This window comes from Rhodnius prolixus, unplaced genomic scaffold (assembly GCF_049639745.1).
Source record: "Rhodnius prolixus isolate KJV_2025 unplaced genomic scaffold, Rpr scaffold_9, whole genome shotgun sequence".
NCBI lineage: Eukaryota > Metazoa > Arthropoda > Insecta > Hemiptera > Reduviidae > Rhodnius > Rhodnius prolixus.
Genome location: NW_027411604.1, coordinates 9537894 through 9555275, shown reverse-complemented (window position 1 = coordinate 9555275; position 17382 = coordinate 9537894). Strand labels below are relative to the sequence as shown.

Genomic DNA, 17382 nt, shown 5'->3' with positions numbered 1-17382 from the left:
CGATGCTGACAACTCAAAATCGATTATCTACGATTACAAGTAAAAAGGGAATCTTCTGTTTTTAGTCTAAGAAAAAAAAAACATAAAAACTTTTATTACACTAATAATTTGCCAGGATGTTCATGGTGTTCATGGATCTGGAGATACGTATGCCAATAATAATAAGGAGTAAAAAAAATTGGTAAGGGTGACAATACGCTAGGATAAGTGGGCATGACCAAAATAGGCGCAGGATAATATTGATCTTGCGAGAGAGGAGTTCATCCTGGAGTTGAAACAACACAGTACGCAGTTAACTGTACAGCCGACACAATAGCACTAAAGACAAGTATCGCCTCTTCTCTGTCTCTCTCCCAGACCCGTAAATCATATAATTCTCCAGAGAGAAATATTTCCCCAGTATCTTTACTGTATTAATATAGAAGAGCATGTTGACCAATAAACTGTTCACGCAAAACCCCAGTTCAAATATTGAAACAATTGGAACATTTTCAACAAGTTACTGTTTTCAAACTGTTGATGAAATGGTTAACAGTTATTTAAACCAACTACCAGAAACGAATACGTGCTTGGTTAGTTTAAACTTTTTCAACTAGGTAGTTAGAGATTGTATTGTGTAGATGTGGAGTGCTTCTTATAAATGATTGTAAAAAAAGCAGAAAAAGGAGGTCAATGTAAAAAAAACAATGTAACAGATCATTAACAATCCGTACAGCAATATCGCTTACATTGGATCAAGTAAATTATCTAGTGAGCACCACCATCTTAAGTTAAGTAAATAAAAAGTTTTAAAGAATTCTGACTGACTTTTTTTTAAACTTAAACTTCAAAGGTACTACTTGAGCGCTATACTTAAATAGTTTAATGTAGTAAAGTCGGAAGAAAGAGTTTAGTATTTCCTTTTTATAGAACCAAGCGAATAGAGAGACCTAAAGGTCCGTCTGAACGAAATTTTATCTTAACTGTAATTTAGTGTAAACATAATAATCGTTTTTATCCATTTAGAATTTAAAGTAATTTGATTGATGCTGAAATGTTGGGTTATAATTCCAAAATGGATTAAGCCAGAATTTCACTTATTTATTTTTTTTTTCTGACATCCCAAGATTATTTTTTAAATTTAATTTATTTTCCAGACAGAGAGCGCTAGATTTTCTTCCGTTCCGTACCATTCGTTCCGGAAATTCAGTATGGTAGCCTAAAATTAAGCTCCGAAATATCTTCGAAAAAACATGGCTGATACTTCCGTTTGAAAGGATATAAGCCAACTAAGTTGCGATAAGATTTTGTTGAATGGTAAAAAGGCTTTGGTGTTAAATTTTGTAAACGAGGCGTTTCATTGGCTAAAAACCGTTCCCAAATTTTGAACTAAAAATCTTTGAATTTCCCGCCGGCTAAACCCAAAAAATATTAACGTAATTTTTTTTTCTGAAGGATTTTTGTCGATTGGTCGATCATCTGTTTGATTGAAGTCCTTCCACATTTATCTATTGAAGACTTCAAACTATTGGATGTCATCTCTTGAAATCATTTCATCCGTGTGCTCATTGACTGTCTCTTTTATTCAGTCAAGAGACATAATCAATTCTTTTTCCGTCTCCAAATGGAAGGAGTTAAATACTGTTTCTTGTAGAATTTGACCGAATTAGGCAGGCCCGTTACTCTATCAACAGCTGTCGACTATATAATCCAAAATTTTTTACTTTCGGCCATGTCTCGCCAAAAAACCCTAGCTGTTTTTTATTAATCGTTTATGTCTTCTTCTTTTATTATAACAGAATACTTTGAACGATGGACTTATATTTTTGAGTATTTCTGTAGAATTAAGAAATTCCACAGTTGGAAAAAGTGGCTGTGGAAGGTTTAAAGGGTTATAGCCATCAGGTAGGGCTCAGAATGATAGAAGCTGCCCAAGCGTCAAGAGTATTTAAGACCACCGCTCGGGGCACTCATTCAGGCATTCCATTCACACCCTGAGGATTCATCATTACACTCTCTTCACGGCCTTACTCTACTCGTCATTCAGTTTAGCCAGTTCTTTTAGAAGGACTATGGCCAGGTAGGGCTCAGGACAATAGAAGAATCGAGAGTATTTAAGACCACCGCTCGGGGCACTCATTCAGGTATTCAGGCTTCCATTCACACCCTGAGGATTCATTCTTACACTCTCTTCACGACCTTACTCTACTCGTCATTCAGTTTAGCCAATTCTTTTAGAAGGACTATGGCCAGGTAGGGCTCAGAACAATAGAAGAATCGAGAGTATTTAAGACCACCGCACGGGACACTAAATCGCTTTCAGTGCATTCCATACACACCCTGAGGATTCATTCTTACACTCTCTTCACGACTCGTCATCCAGTTTAGCCAATTCTTTTAGAAGGACTATGGCCAGGTCGGGCTCAGAACGGTAGAAGCTGCCCAAGCGTCAAGAGTATTTAAGACCACCGCTCGGGGCACTCATTCAGTGCATTCCATTCACACCCTGAGGATTCATTCTTACACTCTCTTCACGACTCGTCATCCAGTTTAGCCAATTCTTTTAGAAGGACTATGGCCAGGTCGGGCTCAGAACGGTAGAAGCTGCCCAAGCGTCAAGAGTATTTAAGACCACCGCTCGGGGCACTCATTCAGTGCATTCCATTCACACCCTGAGGATTCATTCTTACACTCTCTTCACGACCTTACTCTACTCGTCATCCAGTTTAGCCAATTCTTTTAGAAGGACTATGGCCAGGTCGGGCTCAGAACGGTAGAAGCTACCCAAGCATCAAGAGTATTTAAGACCACCGTTCGGGGCACTCATTCAGGCATTCAGGCTTCCATTCACACCCTGAGGATTCATTCTTACACTCTCTTCACGACCTTACTCTACTTGTCATTCAGTTTAGCCAATTCTTTTAGTAGGACTATGGCCAGGTAGGGCTCAGAACAATAGAAGAATCGAGAGTATTTAAGACCACCGCTCGGGACACTCAATCGCCTTCAGTGCATTCCATTCACACCCTGAGGATTCATTCTTACACTCTCTTCACGACCTTACTTTACTCGTCATTCAGTTTAGCCAATTCTTTTAGAAGGACTATGGCCAGGTAGGGCTCAGAACAATAGAAGAATCGAGAGTATTTAAGACCACCGCTCGGGACACTCAATCGCCTTCAGTGCATTCCATACACACCCTGAGGATTCATTCTTTCACGACCTTACTCTACTCGTCATCCAGTTTAGCCAATTCTATTAGAAATAGTTTATATTTACTTTACCCCAGTTAGTTATTTATTGTACTTCACATTCATTCCTAAGTTAAAGGAAATGCTAGCCATTAAACTCTTTATCAGTAATTTTTGTTTTACATTACAATAAAGGTCCTTCAGCCTTCATAATCAAATTTATTTAATAGCTATTTAAATTTTCTTTCCGTGGCTGTATCTCATCAACTTCTTCTACAGCTCATCCCGCCTTAGCAGAACAAAAACAACCTCACGCCGGCGAACAGCATTCAGCTTCAATATCGCCTTCCTGTCATTGATAATGCCCCTTTAGTTTCTAGTCTCGAAGAGTCCTTTATTCCAGCCTTGAAGACTCCTTTATTCTTAGGACTGGAACCAGTGTCTAGAGTATAATGATAATGTTTGCGTCATCTCCAGTCATCTGTGCTCTTGTACAGTGCTCCCACATTTCCACATTCTCCCAGTAACTCTCGGCGCATGTAGGCAGCCTCAAACTCATCTTTTGTCACGCAATCAATTGGTCTTCAAAAAACTTATAGTTTTTTTTTTGTTTTCTTTTTTTGGCATTGGCTTCCGCCATACAGCCAGCATCGTCTAGGTGCTTATCACTAGAATATCACTTACTCTCCGTTCTTACCTACAAATACATTCGCTTCACACATTCATCATTCTACTATATACCGCTAATTACATAAACTACTGCTAATGGATGGAGCAGCACTCTGTGCTCCTGCCATCCTTCTCGCTTAACCAAAACTTATAGTTGTCTTTCATGATACAAAAGACCCAGTTCTTTACAATTTTTTTTTTAATTCTACAGAATATCCCCAAGAGCTTGCTCATTGCTCTGAAGTTCATTGCTCTAACATTACTCCATTGTTCTTGTGCGCAAATATCCTAGGGTTTAATACAATCACTGATAACTAACACTGCTAAAGGAATATCCCCAATCTCCATTGGGAGCTACATCTTTAAGGTAAGAGTTGATTTGATTTGCTATTTGTTCCCGCTATTCATGTAACATCTATTTTCTCTCCCATTTTGTTAAAATTCAATTTTCTCGTTTACAAATTTGTATAATCATATACCTTAATGGAAATTTTTTCTAATTTCACGCACAACTTCACTAACATTCCCTTTATAAGATTATTTATTAAAATTGATCACATTTTTTTTTTAAACGCTACCTGATTTGAATGAAAGAATGGTACGCTATCTCTGGCCCTACAATCCCCTGCCTCCAATCAGAACGGCCCTTCTCATCAGCCTTAACCTGATTATACTTCATTCTGTTATGCAACATTACTAACGGTGGTTATTTGAGGGAATCGGAATATTATATTACAAATATCATTTTCAAACCAAATAGATGCAACCACTTAGCTACATATTTGAAATCGTTTGGAATAATTTATTTGCGCAATTATTTACCAAATTTTATGCGGATTAATTTCATTTTTTGTTATTCTTAATACAAATAAATTTATTGAGTACGATGTAAATCTCTGTTCCCTACTTGTTGATTTCGGAATCTACGAAAGGCCTAGATCTAAATGAGTAGCTTTTAAATTAAATAATTTTTGCTATCTCGGCTAAATTAATTCGGCTGAGACAAAAGAATGTGCAGGACTAATACCGTGCGATTTCTAGGCTACAGCAAGATATTGATGGAATCAGGCTTACTTGATTGTGTTGGGTTGTGATGTACTCGTCCAACGTTATGCACAACAGCACACAATTGTGGCTAAAGAGAACAATGGCGAACAGCTTTTAACTTCAGGGCATTCATCTTCTCTAGAAACAGAACAAAACACAAAAATTAATAAAGTTTTATTTAAATCTCAAAATAATATTAAAGCATACTGCCTTTTACTATTTTTAATACTTTATTTCGACACAATGTTCGTATAAATCATTGTGCATATTAGCAACATCGATAATGTGGATCGATGGAGAAAATCTAAGTTGTTAAAAATATACTAATAAGTATGTTCCAGTTATTTTAAAAAAATAAAAATAAAATCATTTACTGTTACTGCGACATGTTCGTAATTCTAAATGCTGAGTGAGAAATGGCTACATCGAATGGAATAGAGAGAAGATGGTGGACAGTAATACTAGCGATCCAGTGGCGTCTGTTCAGAAATCGAGTGCAGTGCTTCCAATATACTATCAGCAAAGAGTGGAGAAGAGGTAAGTCTGCCAGTAAGCCGCCAGAGTGACGCTTTCTTAAAGGAAGAATCAAGGTCCAATAGGACGTTAATCTCTTCGTAATAGCCAGGCAATGGGACCATTTTCTTTCCTCAATCAAGTGAAACATGAAAAAGCTTACTAGTTAACCGGATCCATTATGTTCTATGGTTAGATTAGATTCTAGCAGGGCGGCCTTAAAGGACTACGCCACCGCATGTTCTATGGGCTACTTGCCAAAGCTGATTGCAGATTTATTCCGTCAAGGCCGTGTGGTTATTAGCATAATTGAAGGCCTATTAACCAGGCCACTGCAAGCTCAGAAAACACATGCATCGCATGGGCCTTGCAGAAGATAGCCTTTGTGGGTTCTGTCAGGAAGAGGAGGAAAGAGGCACTGCACGTGTTGTGTCAGTGCGGGGGGCTTGTCTGGGCTAAGGATGTTACTTCTCGGGGAGGAAAAACCAAGGCCTGTAAGCTTTACCCAGGAGCCGCTCTCCAGAATTAGGAGTGTGATTAAACGGACGGGTCTAAAGGGTGAGCTCTAAAGTGGTGGCGTAGACCTTTTAAGGCCGCCCTACTGGGATCTAATCTAATCTATCTCTTAAAAGACGGAAGACAAAGGTCAATACAAAGTTCTCCACCTTTTTGCCACACATTAAAATCGTGGAATCACAATATATGATCCATATTATGTGATTGTTCCTGTCGAGGAATTACTGCTCTGGCAGTATCTTCCTTAGCCCCAATTCCTGCATAATTCCTCCAATGAAGTCATACAATGTGCAGTGGTGTTCAGCTCCATCCGACAACATCTTAGACAGACAGATACTCCAACACTTCAACTACCAAAACAACAGGAGGGTTTGCCCAGGATGCCACCTTCTAATGCCCTCACTGATGTCCTTAAACTTCTCCACAATACTTATACAACCCATTTATCTCCTGTACCAATCAAAGTGTATCTAAATCACTAAATCACTTTGTATCTAGTAATTTTTTTATTTGAAGAATATAGGTAATTTCTGAAATTTATTTTTATGAGAAGCAGAATATTCTGTAATTTGGAAATATCGCAAATACTTTAAGAAAATACGATCTTTTATTTCAATATTAGAGGAGGTTAAAACGCGATGAGTGGTTTTCCCCTAAAGACTTGCGGAAGGTATTAAATTTAGAGCAATCAAATCGCACAATAATTCCGAAACATTGTGCTCACAATTTTTGTACACAATTTGGGTAGAATTTTATTATTTCCATTATCTCAACAATTGCAAAGTTAGATCGTAGTCATTAATAAAGTTGTTGTTGTAACGTCATGGCGATAGTAAAACTGTCGTAAACAACTTGTTGCATAAAACATTTGAATAGAATTAATTAGGAACTTGTGCAGAGTTTGTTTGATGTTTTAACATTTTATTTTCAAGATTAAAAATACGCGAAAATGTTTTCACAGGCAGTTCAGCTAGGTATTGACTTCCTCTCTAGTACCACAGAATTGTAATGTACAGTTTTTTTTACGATAAAGCGAGAAAGAGTTAAATTTTAAAAAGAAAAAGTCTCAGTCAGAACTTGGGTTCAAACTTTTTCTGTTTAGAACTTTACAAAATATAGAATATTGATTCTTTACATTGAAGTAAATGTAGGGGAACGTGACAAGAAGAAGTCGAGTAAAAAGATACCATTAGAGTTGTGCATAAAACAGTTATTGAAAATCTATTCAGTACTATTTTCATAAATAATTTTGAAAGCCGCTTTTTTCAATAAAGAAAACAAAGAGCGTAAAAAAAATCAAAATTTAAAAAATAATTAAACAAATACGAAACATAACTTTAAAGTTATTTTTTTATCTGTTATCGATATAATACTGTATCATCTTTACAGCAGAATACTGGCAACTTCTTCATCGTTCAGAGGCGAACTCAATTTAATCGATTGTTTTTATACATGAGAAAGGTTGTTCTTCCAAACAAAATGAAATTGACAGAGATTAATTGCTCTGACTCTCTGAATTATGGAAAACTCCAACAGAACATAAAAAGCCTATTTGCCCAAACATGAAAGTCGGATGTATAATCTCGTGTTATTTGTGGATTTAAACTGACACACTATATTATCCCTTCTTACGACGTAAAAACCGTTATTTGTACAGCCCTTAATTTTTATTATTGCATTGAATCAATAATATTTAGCTATTTATAATCTAGACGGAAACACACATCTACAGCAAGCTAAAAAATAAACATAACACCACTAAGAACGATTAATATTAGAGGCTATTAAACTTTATTGTCTGCTTAAATGGTTGAAATTATTCTCTAACACGAAGGAGCATGGGTTTAAATGAGCTGCCCCAACTTATGTTTATCTCATTCCTGGGTTGTTGCAGATAAAGGATACAGCTTGTTTGCTGTATCCTCTTCTTAAGGATCTTCTTAAGCACCAGGAGCCAATTTATTCCACGTTTTTTCCCCCTTGAGGAACGAGTTCTACGAGGTATGGCTGTTAAATAACGAGACTATTGCTGTAAAACATTTTATTTTAAATTTATACATATTTAGTTATTATTACCTTCAATATACACCCCTCCTCTATCCCTACAACGCTCCATGCGAATTTACCATTGTTCAAAATAGTGCTGGAAGTCTTTTTCTGTGAGCTCCAGCATGACGCGTGCCGCTTTTTCTTTCATACAGCTTCAACGGACTGAAATCGTGTTCCTTTTAATGCAGATTTGACTTTGGGGAACAGATAAAAGTCACATGGGGCCAGGTCAGGCGAATAAGGCGGATGGCCTAAAACTGGGATGTTGTGTACTTGCTGTATTGTCTTGTCAGACAATACAGTGTGAGCCGGCGCGGCGCATTGTCTTGATGGAGAACCCGTGACTTGTTCTTCTTACAAATTGGGTCGTTTTTTCTCTTACTCTTTCACGGAGTTGAGCAAGCACCTCACGGTAGTAATGTTGATTAATTATAATAGATATTTTCATTCGTTTTGGACGTGGAAGGGCGACCCGGGCGGCCATCATTTCCGACGTCTTCTCGGCCATCTTGGAAACGCTTGAACCACTAAAAATCTCGCGCTCGTGATTAACATTCATCGCTATAAACTTCTTTTAATAAAAGATAAGTTTCAGTAGCGGTTTTACCAAGTTTCATGTGAAATTTCACGACAATTCGTTGCTCTACTACATGTGTAGCAATCATGTTTTCGGCAAAACGAAACTAACATCTTTTACACAAATGACGGTTCCGGTCAGACAGATTTCTCTACAAACACGTGAGACGCTGCAATCGAAAGAGAAGGCTTTACGCTGCACAGCTCGTTAGGATTTGGTGCATGCATAGTTCTTCTGTAGCAGCATCAGTCTTTTTATTTAATAGCCACACCTCGTATCTTTTCTCTAGCGAGATTTCTTCTTGTTGTAGAAAGATTGACAGTTTTCTTTGAGCTTGAGATTGAGGATTGCCTTGTTGGTAAGTTGGTAACCAGTACGATCAATTTAAGGGCAATTTAATGTGCCAATGATCAGTGATTCTGCCAAAAGTGACTATGATTTTGATACTGTAATTGCTATTTGACCTCTAATTCTAGTCCAAATTCAATTTTGAAAATTTCTCACGATCATAACTTTTACTAAATTAAAATAATAAATAACTTAATCATAACCATAAAACTTTTATTAACCAGGTAATAATACTATTTCATTGATTACTATTTTTATTAATGACTGTGTTAAAAACATAATAAAACCTAACGAAATTAACAGTACACAGAATTTACGTTAATTTGTTTGGCCCTCGTAGGGCTAAAAACAGTGTAACAGTATTAATTAATGGAAAGTCCCTTTAGGACGAAAAGCTTAGGGGAGCATTAAAGTTAATGCGAGTTTGGAAATGTTATTGTGAATGAGCGTTTCCATGGTGTTCGGAGTTTTCTGTTTTAGTTTTATCATTTTCACCAGAATGTACTTTGCTGAACCATGTTTTTTTTTACTGAATAATAATTATTTTTTTTGTTTTTGTTTTAATTAAATATTTGTACACTTTACAGGAAAAACTATTTGCAAACAATTTTTGTTTCAATTGTTATGTACTTACAAATCCCCCCAGTGTTGTGCTTAAATCTATAGCAGAGCTAGCAATTAAATATGAATGTATTTAAAAGTTATAGCCGATTAGAATGAATGGAAGAAAATGATTAGAGAAGGATTACGTGATTTTAAATTCGGTTAAGGATGGCAGGAATATAGAGTACTGATCCATCCATTAGCTGTAAGTTTGTATGTAAATAGTTGTATATAGTGGAGGGATGAATGTGTGAAGCGAATGTATTTATAAGTAAGAATGGAGAGTGAGTGATATTCTAGTGATAAGCACCTAGACGATGCTCGCTGTATGGCGGAAGCCAATGCCAAAAAAAAACAAACAGTGTATTGCTTCCTAATATTCTCAAAGGGTGAGCCACCCAAAAAAATATTTTTTGGAAAAGCCAAAAAAACATCTCCAACTAACTCTTTATAACTATTTTTTTTTTTTTTTAGCCAACAAATGCAGCTATTGTCCTTTTACATTTTGCCCTATTCTCTCCACTCTACAGGGTATATACGGAGGAGTGGTCAGAAACTTCGGGAGGTGATTCAGCAGCTCAAATGCAACAAAAAATATTCTCATCACTTTGGGCCGATTCTCAATAGTGTCCAAGATATTTGCATTTATAACTTTTCCGTTGATATTCGTGTTTTTCACCATAAAAACGGCCATAACTTTTCTATCCTTTATCCTACAACAAATCTGCTTATTCCAAACGAAAGAGCATTAAATTTCCTATAAATCTGCTTGGTATAGAGCTTCAAAACGATTCTTATAAACAATGAAATTTTTACTTGAATGTTTAAAAATTTCGTTCTCGATGAATTTTGTTAAAATTTTCAACTGCATTTTTTCAATGGTTAATGAATCAAGGAATTACATAATTTCAAAAAAAGTTGCGCATTTATTGAGCTCCAAGATCATATGGATTTTTTGGGTTTTTAATAAAACCCTACCCCGAACAGAGGGGTGTAAATGCAGAAAACTGGGATTTTGCATAACTGACTTTTCACTACCAATTTACCAGTCTGAAATTCAATAAATTGTTTAGAACTGAATGAATAGAATAAACATAAAATCAACGAATGCGAATAATATAGCAAGCAATTTGTAATAGTGCGGATTTATTATGCGAAAGGAGCGGGTCAAGAAAACCAGTTTCCGGTAACCTAATGCTGATTAATGCGCCAACACGCAGCCGGAATACTGAAATCACCTGAGCAGGTTATTATTTTATACAATTGGAATAAACGACTGGAATGTTAATAAGATGGGGCAGGTTTATCCCATTAAAGACTATTTGTCAAGGCACTTCCACCCTACGTCATCAGACTAAATCTTAGGATATTTCCGGTTCAGTTATTTTCTTTTCTTTTTGCCTAACAGTTTTCTCTTTCCATTTCGAACAGAAATGAAATTTATCTGGCATTAGCTGGTGAATGCACAATTAGGCTGGATTGTTTATGCAAAGAATGAGGACTTATTTAAGCTGCACAATAGTTTGAGTGAATGAAATAAAATTTCGCCAATTTAGCCTAACCAAAAAACTTTACTCTAGACGCTACGTTGTTTACAAAAAAAAGGTAACAAGAAGAACAAGAACATTTTCTGATGGCACTTGAGTAACTTAGTGAAGCTTTAACCGCTTCTTCGTGCTAAATTTTACCAAAATCGAACTAAGCTTTGTACAAATATTAGCAATAATAGTTTTAGAGAGGGGCAAAGTCCTCTCCTAAAGGAACACAGCGGCGAGCCCTCTAATAATGCAAATCTACATCACTTTTTGAACCAAATAACACTTCATTTAAGAAAATTGATACACTAAACGATAATTTTAAATTATTGCAAAACTTCCTCTCAGTAGGTGTAAGAGCAGAACGTCACTTTAATGTTACTTAGGGGAGCTCTAACTCTTTCATCCTTCCAAATTTCATTACAATCGAATCAAGTTATACTGAGTAATTAGTAATAATAATTTTGGAGGGGGCCTCACATATATGGGGCTAACTCCTCTCCCATTCGATGTACAGCGTTGAGACCCTCAAAAGGCACATCTACATAAAATTCTGAATCGAATGACACCTCATTCATGAAAATCGGTTCACGCGTTTAGGCGCTACGTAGTTTACAAAAAAGGTAACAACAACAACATTTTTTGAAAAAGCCGTTTTTGCTCATTTTCGGCAACTTTTTTCTCAAAATCTATCAGATCTAGGTTGTTGCAAAAAAATTACAGTTATAAAGGAGGGTTTGCCCTACATTATAAAGAAAATTTGGGAATTTTATCTTTTATAGAAAAAGAGAAAAAAATTGTCAAAGTTGGGTGTTTTTCAACGTTACGCTTTTTCGTGCACTTTTTGGACGATCAACCCTTATACAACTGTCCTACCGGAATAAAACAATATCTGGTGGAAAAACCTATTCAATTCTGAATGACAAATTTTCTAGAAAAGCTGAGAATTAATTGCGATTTTCCAATATTCTTTACTTCCAAACGGACGTTGGGTAGAGAATACTGCTCTGGTGGCCTTAAGTCTCCGCTCACAGGGAATTCTTAAGCTTCTACCTTGCTCCGCTTAAGTTAAGATTAATTTTGGATTAGTGGGTTCGATGCTAGGTCTAGGCCTTGGACTTTATTCGATAGTTAAATACAAGAAATTTGAAGTAAATTAAGTTTGGTAGTCGTTTCCGTCTACTTCTTAGCTTATTCTGCTGATTGCTCACGGTGGTGAAAACTTTATATTTTGCGGTCATATCGAAGTAAAAGGCTGAATCCTTTATATTGGACCGTATCCAGCATCAATATAAGTTACAAGAATCTCCTCTCAACTTAGAGGACGACAGCTATACTATGTAGTCGCTTCCCTCTCTCTAGTAAAGCACAAAGTCCTTCTAAGTACAAAAAGAAGAAGAAGATAAAACAATCTCAGTACGTTAGATTTCCATCCAATTCACTGTAATACTATTTGTAATCCTGCCAACAATATTCTCTAACATTATCGTGTGTAGGGTATTGTGGTGTTTACAGAAGGAAAATTAAACTGGAGGCCACACCAACATACACACCCACATGAAGCTAAAAAGAATTGAATTTAACACGGGCTATCTGCTGCTCGACAGCCGATCTAATCTCATGCTAGACAGTAAACGGCATCTACAGGTATTTCTAATAATAACGTACGGTTATATCCTTTATCTCAATTTCTTTTTAACCAATTTCAACCAACAGCACTTTTACTTCTTTCTAGATCAATTCCTTCTTTTTTTATGTTTTCAATTTTTAAAGTTTAATCGTTCAAAGATTTTTTTTCCCCAAAATCTGGTATAACGCTGATAAAACTATCTTTTATAGCAGTTTACATAATTTTACGTAAATTTGGATTCATGCTAATCAATATTATACAGATGTTAAGTCAGTATAATACATTTAACTGCCATTACCTCAGAACTATATTAGTACAGATTTTCAGGGAACAAGTTTTCTTAAATAAAATTTTAGGTGCCCAAAATCTAAAATAATTCAATTTAGTCATGACTAGTCGCGAAGAAGCTTTCTTTTCGTATTCTTTGCATCTGAACGGCTCACTTTCGATGGATACATTGAGTATCTGGTAAGAAGTCATGCTGGACTCTGTTCTTCGAAACGCTAGCTGTATCAATTGTCTTCTAATTTTGCTACTCCTGTCCACCTGTCTTCTTCAACAGAAATCCTGCAGATCTGGAGCGCTAACTTGAGCTCTACATAGACAAACGATTCACGTGGAACTCACATTACTAGGCTTAAAAGACAAGCAATGACAAAACGTTGTGGAACTTCTTAACAGACTTCTTGGACTACGCTCCTAATTGCCCATTGAACTCAAACGCTTAATGTAAAACACTATCCTCAAACCTTACGGACTAGAGCTGTGGGGTTCAGCCAAACCTACAAACATACGGACAGTACAGAACATTTCAGTCAAAACTACTTCGACAGATAGCTGACGCTCCTTTCTACGGTGACTAACCTTACTCTTCACAACGCCCTCAACATTCCCTTCATAGACCAACTCGCCAAGACGAAAATCACAAGTACCAGACTGATCTCTCTACTTGCTCAAATCCTCTTGTACAGTCTCTCGCCACCATTGACATTCCTGATAATCGTTCTCGCCGACTGAACCGTCAATGGCCCCGAGACCTCCTTGAGGTCTGAAGACCATCTCCATCAAAATCGGTTTCCTGTCGAGGGTAGTTTCTCTCCTCCTGCTCATCTCACACCAATATATCTCATCCACATTCCAATTTACTTAACATATTGTTTATGTTTATAAAGATTGTAAATAATTAAATAAATGCAAAAAGAAAAAAAAATACTACTGTAGTCTTGTAAGATGTGAAATGTAGTACAACTCCTGCAATTGATCGTCTTACAAGCCTGGAAGACTGGATCAAGTTGAAATAAACTCCCCAAGCATCTGAAATATAGTCTAGGAGCGTCTTATCTAATCTCCAAACTAAGCAACTACCCACAAACTAACTTTCAAACAACTATCCAACTACTTCCTCACATTGACTTCACAACGTGAACTTGCTCTGATGTGATTTCAAACTCCTTTGTAACATAGTTTGCTGTCCGGATTTTTCTCTTCTCAATTGAAATCCCATCCCAACTCCCAGAACGGCCCTAATCCCTAAGAAAATGTTTAAATTAAAAGTTGTTAATCTACCGACGTGTAGAAGACAAAAAGTGTTAAGAAAATCTTGGGGTTGTTTACAAAAAAAAAAGTCAAAAAAGTGGAAGAAAAAAAATTCACTAAAATGGTACTTCCGGTAAGAGAAAATCACCCATTTTCCGCCGTACATCAGGTAGATGTCAAAGAAAAATATAAATTTTGAAATTCTTTGTATTTTTGCTTGTATATTTAGATAGAACGTTCATATATTCAGACTACTGGGCGCTACCGTTGCAGAGAGATTATAGGCAAAGCCCGCAAAGCTATATTCCCGGTCTATACCTTTAATGGTTGATATGAGATAGTACATTATGTTTGCTAGTCGCCACGGTAGCTGTGCGGTTAGAGGCTAGACCCGCAAAGCTAAGATGTATTGCGGTGGTAGGCTATATTCCCCGATCTATACCTTTAATGGTTAATATGAGAAATTGGCAGTAAAGTATGTTTGCTAGTCGCCACGGTAGCCGTGCGGTTAGAGGCTAGACCCGCAAAGCTAAGATGTATTGCGGTACTAGGCTATATTCCCCGGTCTACACCTTTAATGGTTAATATGAGAAATTGGCAGTAAAGTATGTTTGCTAGTCGCCACGGTAGCTGTGCGGTTAGAGGCTAGACCCGCAAAGCTAAGATGTATTGCGGTGGTAGGCTATATTCCCCGATCTATACCTTTAATGGTTAATATGAGAAATTGGCAGTAAAGTATGTTTGCTAGTCGCCACGGTAGCCGAGCGGTTAGAGACTAGACCCGCAAAGCTAAGATGTATTGCGGTATTAGTCTACATTCCCCCGGTCTATATCTTTAATGGTTAATATGAGATATTTATAGTAAAGTATGTTTGCTAGTCGCCACGGTAGCTGTGCGGTTAGAGGCTAGACCCGCAAAGCTAAGATGTATTGCGGTGGTAGGCTATATTCCCCGATCTATACCTTTAATGGTTAATATGAGAAATTGGCAGTAAAGTATGTTTGCTAGTCGCCACGGTAGCCGAGCGGTTAGAGACTAGACCCGCAAAGCTAAGATGTATTGCGGTACTAGGCTATATTCCCCGGTATATACCTTTAATGGTTAATATGAGAAATTTACAGTAAAGTACGAGGGTCGTTTGAAAAGTCCGTGCATAGTCAAAGAGATAGCACTACTGGCGCGTAGCGAGGTTATGTTTAGTTAGTAGCATCTCTTGGAAGAACACACACCAAGTTTCAGCCAGATCGGTCTATTTCTTTGTGTTTGGCATTCGTTTGAATCGAGGAAGTCAAGTGATTTTCAAAAAATGGACGAAAAAGAATTTCTTGTGTTGATTAAACACTACTTTATGAAAGGCAAGACGCCTCAGGAGACTAAAGAGAAGCTTGATAAACATTATGGTGACTCTGCACCTTCGATTAGAACAGTTTATAAGTGGTTTCAAATTTTCGAAGTGGCCATATGGGCACAAGTGACGCTGAACGTTCTGGACGCCCTGTTGAGGTTACTACTCCAGAAATCATTGATAAAGTCCATCAATCTGCAGGGGGAATCTGCGCCAAAAAAGGCGAAGACCGTTCCTTCGGCCGGAAAGATTATGGCGAATGTCTTTTGGGATTCGCAAGGAATAATCCTCATCGACTATCTGGAAAAGGGTAAAACTATTACAGGTGCATATTATTCATCGTTATTGGACCGTTTGAAAACCGAGCTGCAAGAAAAACGCCCACGATTGGCCCACAAAAAAGTCCTTTTCCATCACGACAACGCACCAGCTCACACCTCAGCAGTTGTGGTCGCAAAATTAATGGAAATAGGGTTCCAACTCGTTTCACATCCCCCCTATTCTCCAGACTTGGCTCCCTCGGACTACTATTTGTTCCCCAATGTGAAGAAATGGCTGGCGGGAAAAAGATTTTATTCAAACGAGGAGGTGATTGCAGAAACGAATGGCTATTTTTCAGACTTGGACAAATCCTATTATTCGGAAGGGATCAACAAACTAGAGCAGCGTTGGACGAAGTGTATAAGCCTAAAAGGAGACTATGTTGAAAAATAAAAAAGGTTTACCCCCAAAAATTAAGTAGTTTTTAATTTTGCACGGACTTTTCAAACGACCCTCTTATGTTTGCTAGTCGCCACGATAGCCGAGCGGTTAGAGGCTAGGCCCGCAAAGCTAAGTTGTATTGCGGTACTAGGCTATATTCCTGGTCTATATCTTTAATGGTTAATATAAGAAATTTACAGTAAAGTATAATTGCTAGTCGCCTCCGTCCACGACACCTAATTTGGTAGTTGGACGTAAAGTCTGCCAGAAAAATTGGCGTTACTTTAACTATAGGGTTGGCAAATAAGTTCGTACTGTTTTTGAGGAGGAACAAAACAAATCACAATTTTTTTTGATACACTGAATAAATTTTAATCAATTATATATTGACCATTCTTATTGATAATCTTTTGTCATCTTTCCACCACTTTTATTATAACGCGTTCGTTGAACGTCTGTGGTTTATCGTCTTAAAACCAATCCAGATTTTTTTTGACGTTCTTCTCGTTATCGAAAGTTATCCCGTTCATGGAGACCTGCAACTATCGGAATAAATGATAATCAGAAGGTGACAGATGCCTGGATGAGGCAAAACATTCCAGCCAATAATAAACAATTCATTCCGGGCGATCAATGATGTATGCAGCCTGGCGTAGTCGTGGTGAAAGATGACACCTTTTGCGATTTGGTTAACTGTGAGCAGTATGCGGAATTTGAATAGTTAAATTAATCCTGTCAATATTTGATACACATTTTCTAAGGGCACTTTCCATGTCCCGTGGAAACTATAAATTGAAAATTTGACAAGAACAAAATCTGTAAATAATTCTAAAGGATTTCCAACTAGCGAATTAGTAGAGAGGTCAGGGTCACCGGTCAGAATTTAGCCTAGTTAATGTTGAATATAAAGGTCAAAAATAATCAAAAAATATTTCATTTATTAGTTAAAGGAATTGATTGCAACATGAGATCCCTTGGAAAATAAATAAATTAATAAAAGATACCATTGTGGCAGTCCTACAAAAGATAGTTTTGATCTTTTGTAGTTTGGAATCATCAATCACCCGACATTCGGGCGATTAGAATCCATATTAAGAGGGGGGAGCCGCTGAAAAGGAACAGATAAATGATCACTCCCCTG

At 37.1% G+C, this 17382-nt stretch overlaps 1 protein-coding gene across 7 annotated transcripts in view; it reads right to left on the bottom strand.

Annotated features, from left to right (window-relative positions):
• LOC141454493 (uncharacterized) overlaps positions 1-17382 on the bottom strand; it is a 167678-nt gene that overhangs the window by 53390 nt on the left and 96906 nt on the right. For all 7 annotated transcript variants that reach the window (XR_012458745.1, XM_074128764.1, XM_074128779.1 and 4 more), the window contains one exon: positions 4914-5024. The gene's annotated coding sequence lies outside the window, so the exon portion shown is untranslated. Of the gene's footprint in view, positions 1-4913; positions 5025-17382 lie in introns of those variants that run through there.